The sequence below is a fragment of the Panthera pardus genome, unplaced genomic scaffold (genome assembly GCF_024362965.1).
Source record: "Panthera pardus isolate Hobbes unplaced genomic scaffold, ASM2436296v1 HiC_scaffold_24, whole genome shotgun sequence".
Lineage (NCBI taxonomy): Eukaryota > Metazoa > Chordata > Mammalia > Carnivora > Felidae > Panthera > Panthera pardus.
Genome location: NW_026526810.1, coordinates 55,724,106 through 55,738,477, shown reverse-complemented (window position 1 = coordinate 55,738,477; position 14,372 = coordinate 55,724,106). Strand labels below are relative to the sequence as shown.

Here is a 14,372-nt window from a genome sequence, read left to right as displayed (position 1 = left end):
GTTTATAAAAAAAGTACTATTTAAAAATAATGCAGGGGTGCCTGGGTGGCTCAGTCGGTTGGGCGTCCGACTTCCGCTCAGGTCATGATCTCGCAGTTTGTGAGTTCGAGCCCCGCATCAGGCTCTGTGCTGACAGCTCGGAGCCTGGAGCCTGCTTGGGATTCTGTGTCTCCCTCTCTCTCTCTTCCCCTCCCGCACTCACACTCTGTCTCTCTCTCCTTCAAAAATAAATAAACATTAAAAAAAATTATAAATAATGCATGCAACAGGTTAGTATACCCACAAATATTTCCTTTCTCAGAGGCTCAGAATCAGTGACTCCCCACTAGCAACAAGCACACCCAGCATCCAGATCTTGGTATCTAATATCTTTCTCCAGTCAAAGGAACCAGGGCTCCTTGAAGAGACAACTGATTCTAGGTCTCAGATACGAAATACACAAGCTGAGTCTGGTGCATCCTGTAGTGCCAGAAAGTAAGGAAGTGTTCAACAACAACAAAACAAAACCCACAGTTGTTGAAGGCACATCAAAGGGACACAGGAGTCAACTGAAAGAGCTCCCAATGACCAAAGCTGGAAAAATTTGAGCAGCAAAATAAAGTAATATTAGATTAAAATCCAGTGTATAAAATAAATATCCACAAGTCTATATTGATATAAATAAATGATTGAATAAACAGATACATGGGAAGAAAAGACAAATCTCCCATGCAGAATAATTCAAAATAATTTATGTAAATACTCTGCCTTCAAGGAGGTGAAGCATAACTGCCCACCTCTCAAGTAAGGGCTGTGCACAGTAACTTCCTTCCAAAGAAGACAGGATGGAAAGGGGGAAAAATTGAAGAACTTCACAGTGGAGAACTCTAACAAACACCTCTTCAGCCAGGTGATCAAAGTTAACATCAACAGTGATGAGTCATGTTGACAGTTATGATGTGATGAAATGGAAATGGCATTTTAACTCTATAGTCTTCCAAGAACATACAACCCTAGTCAACCATAAGAAAAGCATGGATAAATTGCAATTTCTGGAAATTCCACATAATACTTGATCAGTACTCCTCATAACTGCCAAAGTCATCAAAAACAAGGAAAGTCAGGGGGTGCCTGGGTGACTCAGTCAATTAAGCATCCAACTCAATTTCAGCTCAGGTCATGATCTTGAGATTTGTCGGTTCAAGCCTCACAACAGGCTCTGTGCTGATGGTGCAAGACTGCTTGAGATTCTCTTTCTCTCCCTCTGTTTCTACCCCACACTCACTGGCTCACTCTCTCTCTTACTCAAAATAGATAAATAAAGCTTAAAAAAAAAAAAAACCAAGGGAAGTCTGAGAAAGGGCACAGCCAGGAGTAGCCTAGGGAGACAGGAGGACTAAATGCAATGTGCTCTCCTGGATGGCCCCTGGAGCAGAAGAAAAAACATTGGGTAAACACTAAAGTCTGAATAAAGTGTGGGTTTTAGTTAATAATAATGTATCAATATTGGTTCATTAATTATAACAAGCGTATCATACTCTGGTAATAATAGGGGAAACTGGCTGCACGTATATGGGAAATCGTTATACTATCATCCTAATTTCTCTGTAAATCTAAAACTGTGCTAAAATAAAAAGTTAATTTTAAAAAAGAAAACATTTTAGATTAAAAGGAGAGAAGGAAAACAAAAATGAAATTAGAAATAAGAATACGGAACGTAATAAACAAGGAGAATTAATCTTTTAAAATACTATACGAAATTTTTTTTAGTAAAATGTTAAATCTTGGTGAAATGGATATTTTGGAATCTCCCAGACATGGATGTATTGCCAGAATTTACTCAGAAGATGAGAAAACTGAAATATAATAGTAAATATGAAAGAAGCTAAGAAAAGAGTCGGTGAATTGCCTCCAAGAAATTATTTGAACCAGATGGTTTTTCCAGTGAAATCTTTCAAGTTTTTAGGGAACAGATAATCCCCATGTTATATAAACTATTTCAAAGCATAGAAATAAATGAACATCCAGCCCCAATCATTTTATGAAGTGAACATAACCTAACAAAGCATAGGCACACACCTCCTAACCCCACCTCTAACATCAACCCCATAACGTGCACATGGACACACACACACACACACACACAGAAAATCTCATTATAAATCTCATAAATACAGATGCGAAAATTCTGAATAAATTCAGCCATTGAAATCTGGTACTAAATTAAAAGAATAATCCTCTCTAACCAAGAAACACTGACCCAGAAATAAAAGACTTTCCTAGCATTTAAATACATTGATTTTTAAACATTAGTGTCTCAAGACAGAAAAATTTTATGATTGTTTAAATAGATAATAAAAGGCATTCATAAATTTCAACACTAAGTCTTCATGAAGTTATCAGAATAGGAATAATTATTGAAAAGGACACAAAAATTCATACACTTTCCAGGTGATCATAAACTAACAAGACTCAAAGCAAACAACTAAAGATAATTAGAATTGATCAGGTAATTTAATTATCACTGAGAGCCAGAAGAGATCAATGTCCCAACTCAAGCAGTCAGGCAGAAGAGGGCAAATCCTTCCTTCATCCATCTTTGAGTTCTATTCAGACCTTCAACAGATCAGCTGATGCCCACCCACACTGGGGAGGGTAATGTACGCAACTCAGTCTACCAGTTCAAATGCTAGTCTCTCCTGGAAACATCCTGGATGATACACCCAGAAATAATGCTTAACCCAGACATCTAGGCATCCCATGATCCAGTCAAGTTGACACATAAAATTAACCATCACAAAGACTGGATGGATGATGAAACCATTAATCCAGATAGAAGAAACATACAAAAGGAGGAACAGATTTCAACACTAGGAAGTAAGGGAGAGGGGAGAAGAAAAAGAGGAAAGCCAGAAGGAAATAACGATACCAGTAAAAATGTTACGGGTCCATGACTGGCTACCTGTGCCAGATGCTACAGAGAGGTCACATAGGATAAAAATTGGAAATATGCCACCAGGTTTAGAATCTAAGAGGACTCCTGATGAGGTAGTTTCTGTTGTGTGAAAGGAGAAAATACAGACCACCGAGGAGTTGAGAAGTAAATGGAAATTGACCAGGTAGCCCCAGTAGGTGTGGATTATTCTTTCAAGAAGTCTGACCTTTAAGGAGAGGATGGAAAGTGAGTGGTACCTGTTTGGGAGCAGGGTGAAGAACCCAGGGAGGAGGTTCTATCTGTATCTTTGGCTGGTTTGATGGCTCTTTTCTGTTTTAGGACCAGAAGATTCAAACATAGTAAACTGACACAGAGAAGGAGAGATAGAAGCTCTACATGAGACACAGAATGATGAATGGGTCAGGAGCCAGGGGCAGAGTGAAAGGGATGGGACATCGTTGACCTTGGCCTTGGAGAACAGCACCTTGTCTCACTCTGAGGTAAGAAATATGGGGGATGGAGTATAGTCAGAGTGCACTTTAGGGACAGAAGGATAGAATGTGAAAGGGATTCCCACCGAGGTGATTGTTTTCTCTGGACAGTAAGCAGGCCAAAGTGAAGGACTTGCAGAAGACAGTAGGAGGTTAAACAACCAGAATAATTTGCAATAGCCACTTTGGAGAATGCAAAAGACATCAGTAGGCAATACTGAGACTGTAGCAGAGGTTAAAAGCCAAAACTCCTTAGCTATACTGGTTAACGCAAGTGATTTTCACCCTCAATCCTCTGCAAATCAGAGCTGGAGAATTTTCTTAGAATATTCAGTGTTAACACCCACGAGCAGAAGTAGCATATACCTGTATTTCACAGAAAATCACAGAGGTATTTACCGGCCATTAGAAGCTTGATTGATTAAGATGCCACTGTTGTGCTTACATGCACTTACAAATTTGGAGCTGAAAACACAAGAGGTCAGGGTAACAAAGGAAGGTAACAAAGGAAGAAGGAATGACCTCCATTAAAAACACTGATGAGGAACAATCCTATCACTGCCTCAGAGAGTACGAATTCTATCTCTATCCATCAGAGAAATTCTAAAAACTAAGGGGAAACTCCGAGTATGATAGAGTTTTGATTTTCACCAGAGTTCTCTACAAAAATGTAAAAGCAGTCCCTCAAAAATGGGGTGGAAAGACTTGTAAAATATTTCCAAGATCTCTAACAAGTGCAATATTGTCTACTTATTGTCTACTTCAAACAATACTTAAACTTGAAGTTATAAACTCTGGATTATAGAGTCAAAATGTGGTAAAAAAAAAAATCTAATGTGGTTTTTATCTTTCTCTTGGCATCAAGGCCCCACTTGTGTTTAGTACCTATCAATAAAACTAAATATACAACTCAACAATAAGTATCTTTTCATTTGTTTTGCTGTTGGTTCTTTGTGATGTTAGCAGGAGGCTAGGATGTATTTGGTGTTTGGGGAGCTGGAAAACAGGTTGGAAATTGTCATTGTTCCACCTGCCCAAAGTCCCTCAAATTACTCTTAAATAAAAGGCTAAGCAAATGACTAGGGAGACAAGGAAGAAAGCACCCTACTCATCCTAGGGTGCCTGGGTGGCTCAGTCGGTTAAGATCTGACTTGTGATTTTAGCTCAGGTCATGATCCCATGATTGTGAGATCAAGCCCCATGTCAGGCTCTGCCCTGAATGTGGAGCCTGCTTGAGATTCTCTCTCCCTCTCTCTCTCTCTCTCTCTCTCTCTCTCTCTCTCTCTCTCTCTCACTGCTCCTGCCCACCAAAAGAATAATAAAAATTTTTAAAAAGAACACTCATCCTAAGAATTTCTCCCTTTTTCCAAAGGGAAAAGAGGCAGAAAGGAGGTTTGGGTATGTTTGTAGATACGTGTTTAAAGTTCAAGTTTAAATCAGTCTGGCTCTAAAGTCCACTCTTTTAAAGTGCATATTTTAACTAGATGCTGCCACCTACTGGATAATTTACAAGGGTTTGTGCTTTCCCGGTAACAAAGAAAAACTTATGGAGGGGAACAGGGCAAAAGAATTGAATTGTTTTCATAGAAACATTTTACTTGAAAACTTACAGCTATATATAGGCTTGATCAAAATAATTATTTGTTTCAATTTTATATTTTTAATTAAGATAGATAGCCAAAGTTCAGTGAATAACATGGGAAAGAAACTAATCTCAAAATAGAACAGATGTAGGTAGTTTTGCACCACTTTACAATACGTGGCTATGTTGTAATAGCAGGAATTTGAAACTGTAAAATCACTGCTATGTGGTCAAATTGGACTCTTGCATTTCTCTTCATTTCTTTCATACGTGCAGTGAAAATATTCTAATAATACCTTTCCTAAACTGAGGATTCCAAAAATTTCCTCTTCTAGAATGAAGTAATAACCATGTTATGTAAAATATGAAGAAAAAGCATGTAATCGGGCTAATGATGCAGTCCAAAGTAAATATCTCCTATGGTTTTTAAGATAGTTAGAAATCAAATTGATATGTGACTGTTACACTTATGCCTAGGATGCAAAAAAAAAAAAAAAACACCAGGAAATTTCATTAAGGAATCTGCCTTCTAAAAAAGACCAGTCACCAAAAAAGCAAAAAGAATCTACTTAAATCTCAAGAGCCAGGAACACAGTAATATCATCTCTTCACTGGTGCACTAGTCCGGCGTGATCTCAAGACAGTAAGTAGCAAGAGTGAAAAGAAATAGATATTTGGTTCACCTAATAGTATCTTTTATTCCCATTTCCTTTTACATCAACCCTACTTTTGCATCTCATCTGCTCTGAGCACGATAAACACTGCCAGTACACAATAATTGACTAAGAATTCAAAATCTAAGAACTGAAACTCTAACATGATAATGTTTAAACCAGTGGTTCTCCCTGAACATAGGTTTCAGGTCCCTGGTAACTCCAGTTTTCAGCTCATAAAATCCAATTAATTTCCATGTCAGAACATTAGTACTAATCTAACATCAGTGTAAATGTTTGCAGGGCCTATAGTAGTCATGTGACTCCAGAGACGTGAGCTCTATAGGTTTAAGCCAAATGTACATGGCATGAGCTTTAAAAACAAAACGTATTTGGTGGGGCACCTGGGTGGCTCGGCTGGGTAAGCGTCTCTTTGTTTCAGCTGAGGTCATGATCTCACAGCTCACAGGATCGAGCCCCACATTGGGCTCCAGGCTGACAGAGTGGAGCCTGCTTGGGATTCTCTCTCTGCCCTACCCCCGCTCACTTGGTCACGTTCTCTCTTTCAAAATAAAACAAACTTTCAAAAAAATGAAATGTATTTGATAGTTCTGCTTTAATTCTGAAGAAAAGACAACAGGGCACCTGGGTGGCTCAGTCAGTTGTGTGTCCAACTCTTGATTTCGACTCAGGTCATGATCTCATGGTTCATGAGTCCAAGCCCCACATCAGGCTCTGCATTGACAGCACGGAGCCTGCTTGGTATTCCATCTCCCTCTCTCTCTGCCCCTCCCCTGCTTGCTCTCTATATCTCTATCAACATAAATTAAAAAATAAACTTAAAAAAATAAAAAATGAAGAAAAGACAACTGATAACAAAAGTCTTGCCCTGCAGGGCCAAAAGTTCCTTTAATAGTGAACTCTATGCCTGAAAGGTTAACGTCAAAAGACCCCCTTACTATTTTACAGTCCCTGCTCTGGAGTCAACCACAGGAGGTACATATGCCTCTTAGAAATGCCCCATCCATTAGAGAAATCAGCATTTAGCTCCAGCTTTCTGAAATATAGATGCTGAGATACTGTAACACCCAGTTCTTTATTTGGAAATCCATGTTCTTTATTTGGAAGTCCTGAGTCTATGAAGATACAGAATTACTGACAGACGTGAAGGAAAATATAAGAAATTGTACTTTTCAAGACAGGTTATATTCACACCACAGCCTTCAGACACTGAAGGGAGTAAAACAGCATTCTATAAATAGCCATAACCTTAGAGGTGCTTTGCAGTCTTTCTTCTTAGTGTACTCACAACTGAACAACTCTCAACGAGAAAAACAGGCTTAAGAAAAGCATGTTCTTGCAAAAAAACTTCCCGAAAAAGACAATATACCTGCCCTAATAAAACGTATTATAAAGCTACAGTAGTAAGAACAGTGCAATGCTAACATTAGAACAGATAGAAATATTATAATGGAAGAGAATAGAAATTTTGCAAACAAGCCCAATTCATGATAAAGTTAGCATTCCAAATAAATGAGGGAATGATGGATTATGCAGTAAAAGGTACTGAGGTAACCAGTGTTAAAATCAAAAACAAATAGAGAGAAACCTTAGAAATGATCTGAGCAGACAACACCAGTTTAGTCATACAAACAAAACGTAATTTAGCTTCTTTTGCAAGAGTAACTTGACCTGGATCATCCCTTGCTTAGGCCTCTAGAAATCATAAGTAAAACTTAGTGTCTTCCAAAATTGATATGAAGTAACCATTCTGCTTTATAACAAAATCCTCCTGAGCCTCAGTCCATGTTTTGGCTTCAGTGTTCCCAGTTTTGCAAGCTGACTTTTTTCACGCGTGCATGATAAACTTCTAATTACTACCGTGGCGACTCTTTGATTTTATTTCTGTTATTTGTAATCTTTTGATGCTAGCTAACAAACTGGGGGTGGGGGGTGGGGTGGGGGGAACCACCAAATCAACTCTCTACCTCATATATGACAACAAAATGACTTCAAAGTAGACTAATATTTTAATTTTCATAAAACAATAACTGTACTAAAGGAAAACACAGATACATTTTTATGTCATCTTACACTGGAAAAGGACTTTTTAAGCGGAACAACAGTCAAGGATAAAAGAAAAGAAATGACTGGGGTGCCTGGGTGGCTCAGTCGGTTAAGCTTCCAACTTTGGCTCAGGTCTTGATCTCATGGTTCATGAGTTTGAGCCCCATGCCGGGCTCTGTGCTGACAGCTCAGAGCCTGGAGCCTGCTTCGGATTCTGTGTCTCCCTCTCTCTGTGCACCTCCCCCACTCATATTCTGTCTCTCTCTCTCTCTCTCTCTCAAAAATAAATAAACATTAAAATTTTAAAAAGAAAAAAAATGACTGATTTAGCTAACTAAAAAAATATTCAGTTTGGGAGAGCAAGAAATACCACAAAACTAAAAATAAATTAGAAATAATGTTTTTTATATTTATGACTGTCAAATATTAGTATTCTTGATATGTAAAGGAGTCCTTCTAAACAATAAAAAGGAATACTTCATTTCATAAAAGAACAATTAATTCACAAAATGGCTAAAAGAATAAATACTCAACCTCCTTGATTATCACAGAGGTATAAATTGTGACTCCATTTTAAAAAAAGCTTTAAAACAACTATTAAACCCATTGTTATGGGTATACAAAAACAATTCTCAAATACAATATTTGATTTGTATTTGATACAATATTTGTCTAAATTGGTAAAACCTTTTAATAAGTCAATATGAATAAAAATCTAGGGACACCTGGGTGGCTCCATTGGTTGAGCATCTGACTTCAGCTCGGGTCATGATTTCGCTGTCCGTGAGTTCAAGCCCTGCGTCGGGCTCTGGGCTGACAGCTCGGAGCCTGGAGCCTGTTTCAGATTCTGTGTCTCCCTCTCTCTTTGCCCCTTCCCCACTCATGCTCTCTCTCTCTCTCTCTCTCTCTCTCTCTTTGTCAAAAATAAATAAACATTAAAAAAATTAAAAATATTTTTATATATGGATACAATTTTTAAAAGGCCCAAGCCCTTTGACTAAGTGATTTCTCTTTGAAGATGTATTCATTTCCTGTAGCTATTGTCGCAGTTTAACACAAACTTGGTCACTTAAAACAACAGAAATTTATTCTCTCACAGTTCTAGAGGCCATTAGTCCAAAGTCAGGGTGTCGGTAGGGCCACACTCTCTCCAGGGGCCCTCAGTGAGATTTCATTCCTTGCCTCTCCCAGTGTCTGGTGGCTGCCATCATCACCTTGGCTGTAGGCCACACCACTCCAATCCCTGCCTCAATCTTCATGTGGCTTCTCTTCTGTGTACCTCTTCTCCCTCTGCCTCTCTCTTATGAGGATACCTATGATGGATACCTATGAGCTCATGTAGAGCTCTCTTCCATATTCCAGGATTATGTCCTCATCTTAAGATCCTTAACTTAATCACATCTGCAATGACCCTTTTTCCAAATAAGGTAACATTCACAGCTTCTAGGAATTTGACATGGATATCTCTTGGGAGGCATTTTTTCTTTTTCAACCTAGTTGTCAACCTAATTTTTCTTTTTTTTTTTTTTTTTTGCTTTTGTCCTTTTCTTTTTTTTTTTTAAGAGAGAGTGTGAGAGGACTAGCAGGGGAGGGGGCAAAGGAAGAGAGAGAGAATCTTAAGCAGGCTCTAACTCAGCAAGAAGTGAGACTGGGGCTTGATCCCACAACCCTGGGATCATGACCTGAGCTAAAATCAAGAGGTGGACACTCAACCGACTTAGCCACCCAGGTTCCCCACAACCTAGCTTCTCAATTACCACAGAAGGTAACAAAGGAATAATTACTTAAGGATGTTATTGCAGCATTATGTATAACTGAAAAAAATTGAAAAAAAAGAAATAACCTAAATGTTTAATAGCAGAATTTTAGTTAAATAAATTATGGCACATCTATGTAGGGAATTAATATACAGTCATTAAAGATAATGCTGACACAGTATAAGGAATATAGTCAATGACATTGTAATAATGACGTATCAGATCAGATGGTAGCTATACTTGTGGTGAACTCAGAATAATGTAGGGAGCACCTGAGTGGCTCAGTTGGTTAAGTGTCCGACTTTTGATTTTGGCTCAGGTCATGATCTCGTGGTTGGTGAGATCAAGCCCTGTGTCAGACGCACATCATCTGAACAAAGCAACCTGGGATTCTCTCTCTCCCTCTCCCTCTGTCCCTCCCCTGCTCATTCTCTCTCTCTCTCTCTCTCAAAATAATCTTTAAAAAAATAATAATAATAATGTATAGACATGTTGAATCGCTATGTTGTACATCTGAAATGAATGTAACATTGTATCAACTATACTCAAAATTTATTTTTTATTTTTCTTAATGTTTATTTACTTATTTTGAGAGACAGAAAGCATGAGAAGGGGAGGGGCAGAGATAGAGGTAAAGAGAGAATCCCAATGAGGCCTCGTGCTGTCAGCACAGAGCCCAACACGGGTTTGGATCTCACTAACCATGACATCATGACCGGAGCTGAAATCAAGAATCAGATGCTCAACTGACTGAGCCACCCAGGCTCCCCGACTCAAATTTTTTTTTTAAATGCTGATGCAAATCATTCCAGTTATCTATTGTTACATGAAAAAAAATCACCCAAAATTTAGGGTCATACAGTAATAATTATTGCAGGCAAGATCAACTAACGGATACTAACATTAATGGACAACAGTTTGAGGAAAGATATTTGCATAAAGTATCTCGCCCATGATATTTATTAATTATAAAAGGAAAATTAGTAACTTTACAATAGAGAAACATGGCAGACACTACCTTAACCAAGTTTTCAAGGTTACTATCACCAGTAACATCAGAACTTAACCTTAGGTACCCTGAGCGTGACTGATCGAGAGCCCATAACTTCTGGGGTATTCTTGCCAAAAATGCATTAACTCTATCTAATCAAGGGAAAACATCAGACAAACTGAAACTGAAGGATATTTTAAAAAATAGCTGACCGGTACTCTCCAAATGCATCAAGACCATGAGAGACAGGGAAAGATCGAGGAACTATCACAAATTAGAATAACTAAGAAAGAGACTTAGAAAGAGAGAGACTAAGAAAGAAAAGAGACTAAGAAGAGACTAAGAAAACAGACAACCAAGTGCAAAAGGGGATCCTGGGTTGGATACTAGAAAATAAAAAGGAAAAACCGGTGAAATTTTAAGAGGGTCTGTAGTTTAATAGAATTATACGAATGTTAACTTCTTAATGTTGATCACTGTAAAGTCAACCCTTGAACAACATGGGGGTGAGGGGTGCCAAATCCCCATGTAGTTGAAAATCCATGCATAACTTTTGACTTCCCAAAGACTCTACTAATGGCCTACTGAGGTTTTTTTGTTTGTTTAAATATTTATTTATTTTTGAGAGAGAGAGAGACAGAGCATAAGCAGAGAGACACAAGAAGACACAGAATCTGAAGCAGACTCCAGGCTCTGAGCCATTAGCACAGAGCCCAATGTGGGGCTTGAACTCACGAGCCATGAGATCATGACCTGAACCAAAGTCGGACACTTAACAGTCTGAGCCACCCAGGTGCCCCATAATGGCCTACTGTTAACCAGAAGCCTTACCAATAAAGTAAACAGTCGATTAACATACACTTTGTATGTTAAACGTATTATATCTTGTATTCTTAAATAGAGTAAGCTAGAGAAAAGAAAATGTTATTAAGAAAATCGTAAGAGGGGCGCCTGGGTGGCTCAGTCGGTTAAGTAACCAACTTCAGCTCAGGTCATGATCTCACGGTTCATGGGTTCCAGTCCCGCATTGGGCTCTGTGCTGACAACTCAGAGCCTGAAGCCTGCTTTGAACTCTGTTTCTCCCTCTCTCTCTGCCCCTCTCCTGCTCACACCCTGTGTCCCACCCTCTCTCTCAAAAATAGACATTAAAAGCACGTTTTTTAAAGAAAAGAAAATTATAAGAGACAATGCATTTATAGTACTGTGCTGTAAAGAGTCCACATATAAATGGACCCATGAAGTTCAAACCCATGTTTCTCAAAGGCCAACTGTACTATGGTTACACAAGATACTAACATCAGGGGAGGCTGGGTAAAGAGCAAACAGGAACTCTATGTACTATTTTGAAATTTTTCTGTAAGTTTAACATTATTCCACAACAAAAAGTGAAAAGAAAAAGAAAAAAACAAAAACAAAAAAACTTAGTGGCACAAAACAGTGACCATTTTATTATGCTTATGATTCTGTGGGTCAGTAATATGAGGGACACACCAGGAATGATATGCCCCTGCTCCACCATGAAGGAGGCCTCAGCTGGGGGGCTGCACTGGGCTGGAGATGTCTGTGGCAGCTCACCTGAGACCGTGTGTCTGGCCTTGGCTATCCTCTACATGACATTTGTTAGGAATGCAATGGCCAAGGTGGCTCCTTCTTTCACATCTCTGGTGCCGGCACTGAGATGCTGACCAGTCAGTGTATTAGTTTCCAGGGGCCGCTGTAACAAGTAACTGTGGAATGGATGGCTGAAAACAATAGCAATTTATTCTCTCCCAGTTCTAGAAGCTAGACATCTGGAATGATGATGTCCGCGAGGCCGTGCCCCTCTGAAATCTCTAGGGAAGAATCCTTCCTTGCTTCTTCCCAGCTTCTGGTGGCTCCCAACGACCCCTGCCATTCCTTGGCTTGTAACTACGTTATTCTAAGCTCTGCCTTTATCTTCACATCACCTTCCTCTTAACCACGTCATTGTGTCTCTGTGTCTTCTTTTCTTACAAGAACACCAAACTTCAGCTTTAGGGCCCACCTAATCCAGTAAGATCTCATCTTAACTAATCACATCTGTAAAGATTCTATTTCCTTTTGTTTGTTTGTTTATCTATTTATTTTTGAGAGACAGAGAGAGAGAGAGAGAGAGCGAGCACGAGTGGGGGAGGGGCAGAGAGAGAGAGAATCCCAAGCAGGCTCCTGTCAGCGCAGAGCCTGACATGGGGCTCAATCTCAGGAACCATGAGATCATGACCTAAGCTGAAATTAAGAGTCAGATGCTTAACCAACTGAGCCACCCAGGCACCCCTGCAAAGATTCTATTTCTAAATAAGGTCACATACTGAGGCTCCAGGTAGACGTGACTTCTGGTGGAACACTACTGAACTCACTGTAGGTCAGAACTGGCCAGTATCACATCCTCTGGGTAGCCTTCATATGGCTTGTTTGGACTTTCTCACAGCATGGCAGCTTCAGGGTAGTCTGACTCCTTACAGGATGGCTGGCTTTCCTCTGAGTGGGCCTTCTAAAAAGAGAAGCCGAAACTGCCAGTCCTTTAACGGCAAGGGCTGGAACCGGTGGTGTAGGATTACTTCTGCTGTAATCTATCAGTCAACGTAGTCCTAGCCAGCCCAGACTGAAAATACAGGAAGAAAGAGACCCCATCCCTATCAAGGACTGGAATGAACATCATAGAAGGAAGGAACTATGGCAAACATCTTGGAAACAAACTATCACACCGTTCTGTCCTTACTGACAGCTAAGGGTGCCCATGAGATAAAAATTAGTAGGAAACAGATTACAAAACACCATATATATAATTTGATCTCATTTTTATTTTTAAAATATATATAGATATCTGCATGGAAAATGTCTCAAAAGATAAAGAGTAAACAAAAATATTAATAATGATTATCTCTGCAAGTTAAGAATTAAGGTGATTTTTTTTCTTCCAGTTTATCAATATTTTCTAATACAGATTATGCATGTATTATTTCTATAACCAAATAGAAGAAGTAGAAAGTAAATGATCTATTATTTTAATAGGCAAATCATTTTGGGTTTTTTTTTTAATGCCTTTTATTTTTGAGAGAGAGAGCATGAGTTGGGGAGGGAAAGAGAGGGGAAACAGAGGATCCAAAGCAGGCTCTGTGCTGACAGCAGTGAGCCCCATGTGGGGCTCGAACTCATGAACCTTCCTGAGCCAAAGTCAGACACTCAATCAACTGAGTCACCCAGGTGCCCTTAGTTTTTGGTGTTTCAATTAGGATATATAAATGGTAAATTTCAACAAAGCCAATCTAGATATACATCTGTCTAGGAGAAACTCAGATTCATTTTTTTTTTTTAAGTCCTTAGTCATAGAAAGGACAACCCAGATAGGGCACCCACTTCCTGGACAGAAACATTTGGTGCATTCTAAATCCAAATCCCCTGGACCCAAGCAGCTTTTGAGCTCTCACCACTGGATCCAGAAAGAAACAAACCTCAAGGAATTTCATTCACATCAAAACTCATGCTAACCAGCAGCAATAGTCTGAGTCAGGTTGTTGAGGCTCTGCAATGTTAGACACTCACTTTGCAAAAGACAAATGGATCCCAGGAGTCTCAGAGAAATCAGGGGCCCCTGCTTAGAGTCAGTTTCACCCCCCAACAGTATTGGATAACCACTTACGTGATGCACGCTAAAGGATTTCCAAAGCGTCCTGCCAAAAACCTAGCAACCACTTCCCAATCCCCCAAATTTTCACCACTGTATAAGGAAGTTAAAGGCTACATGACTCTATCACACTTCTTTGGGTGAAGAAGGAGGAAGAGAAGACAAAGGAGGAGGAGAAGGAGGAGGAGGAAAGGAAGAATGATAAATATACATACACACAGATGGCAAATTAGAAACATGCATAATGATTTGGCTGGTCTCAAAAACAAGACTG

General features: G+C 39.3%; 1 protein-coding gene across 1 annotated transcript in view; it reads right to left on the bottom strand.

Moving 5' to 3' along the window:
- FSIP1 (fibrous sheath interacting protein 1) overlaps positions 1–14,372 on the bottom strand; it is a 192,892-nt gene that overhangs the window by 159,793 nt on the left and 18,727 nt on the right. The window lies entirely within an intron of this gene.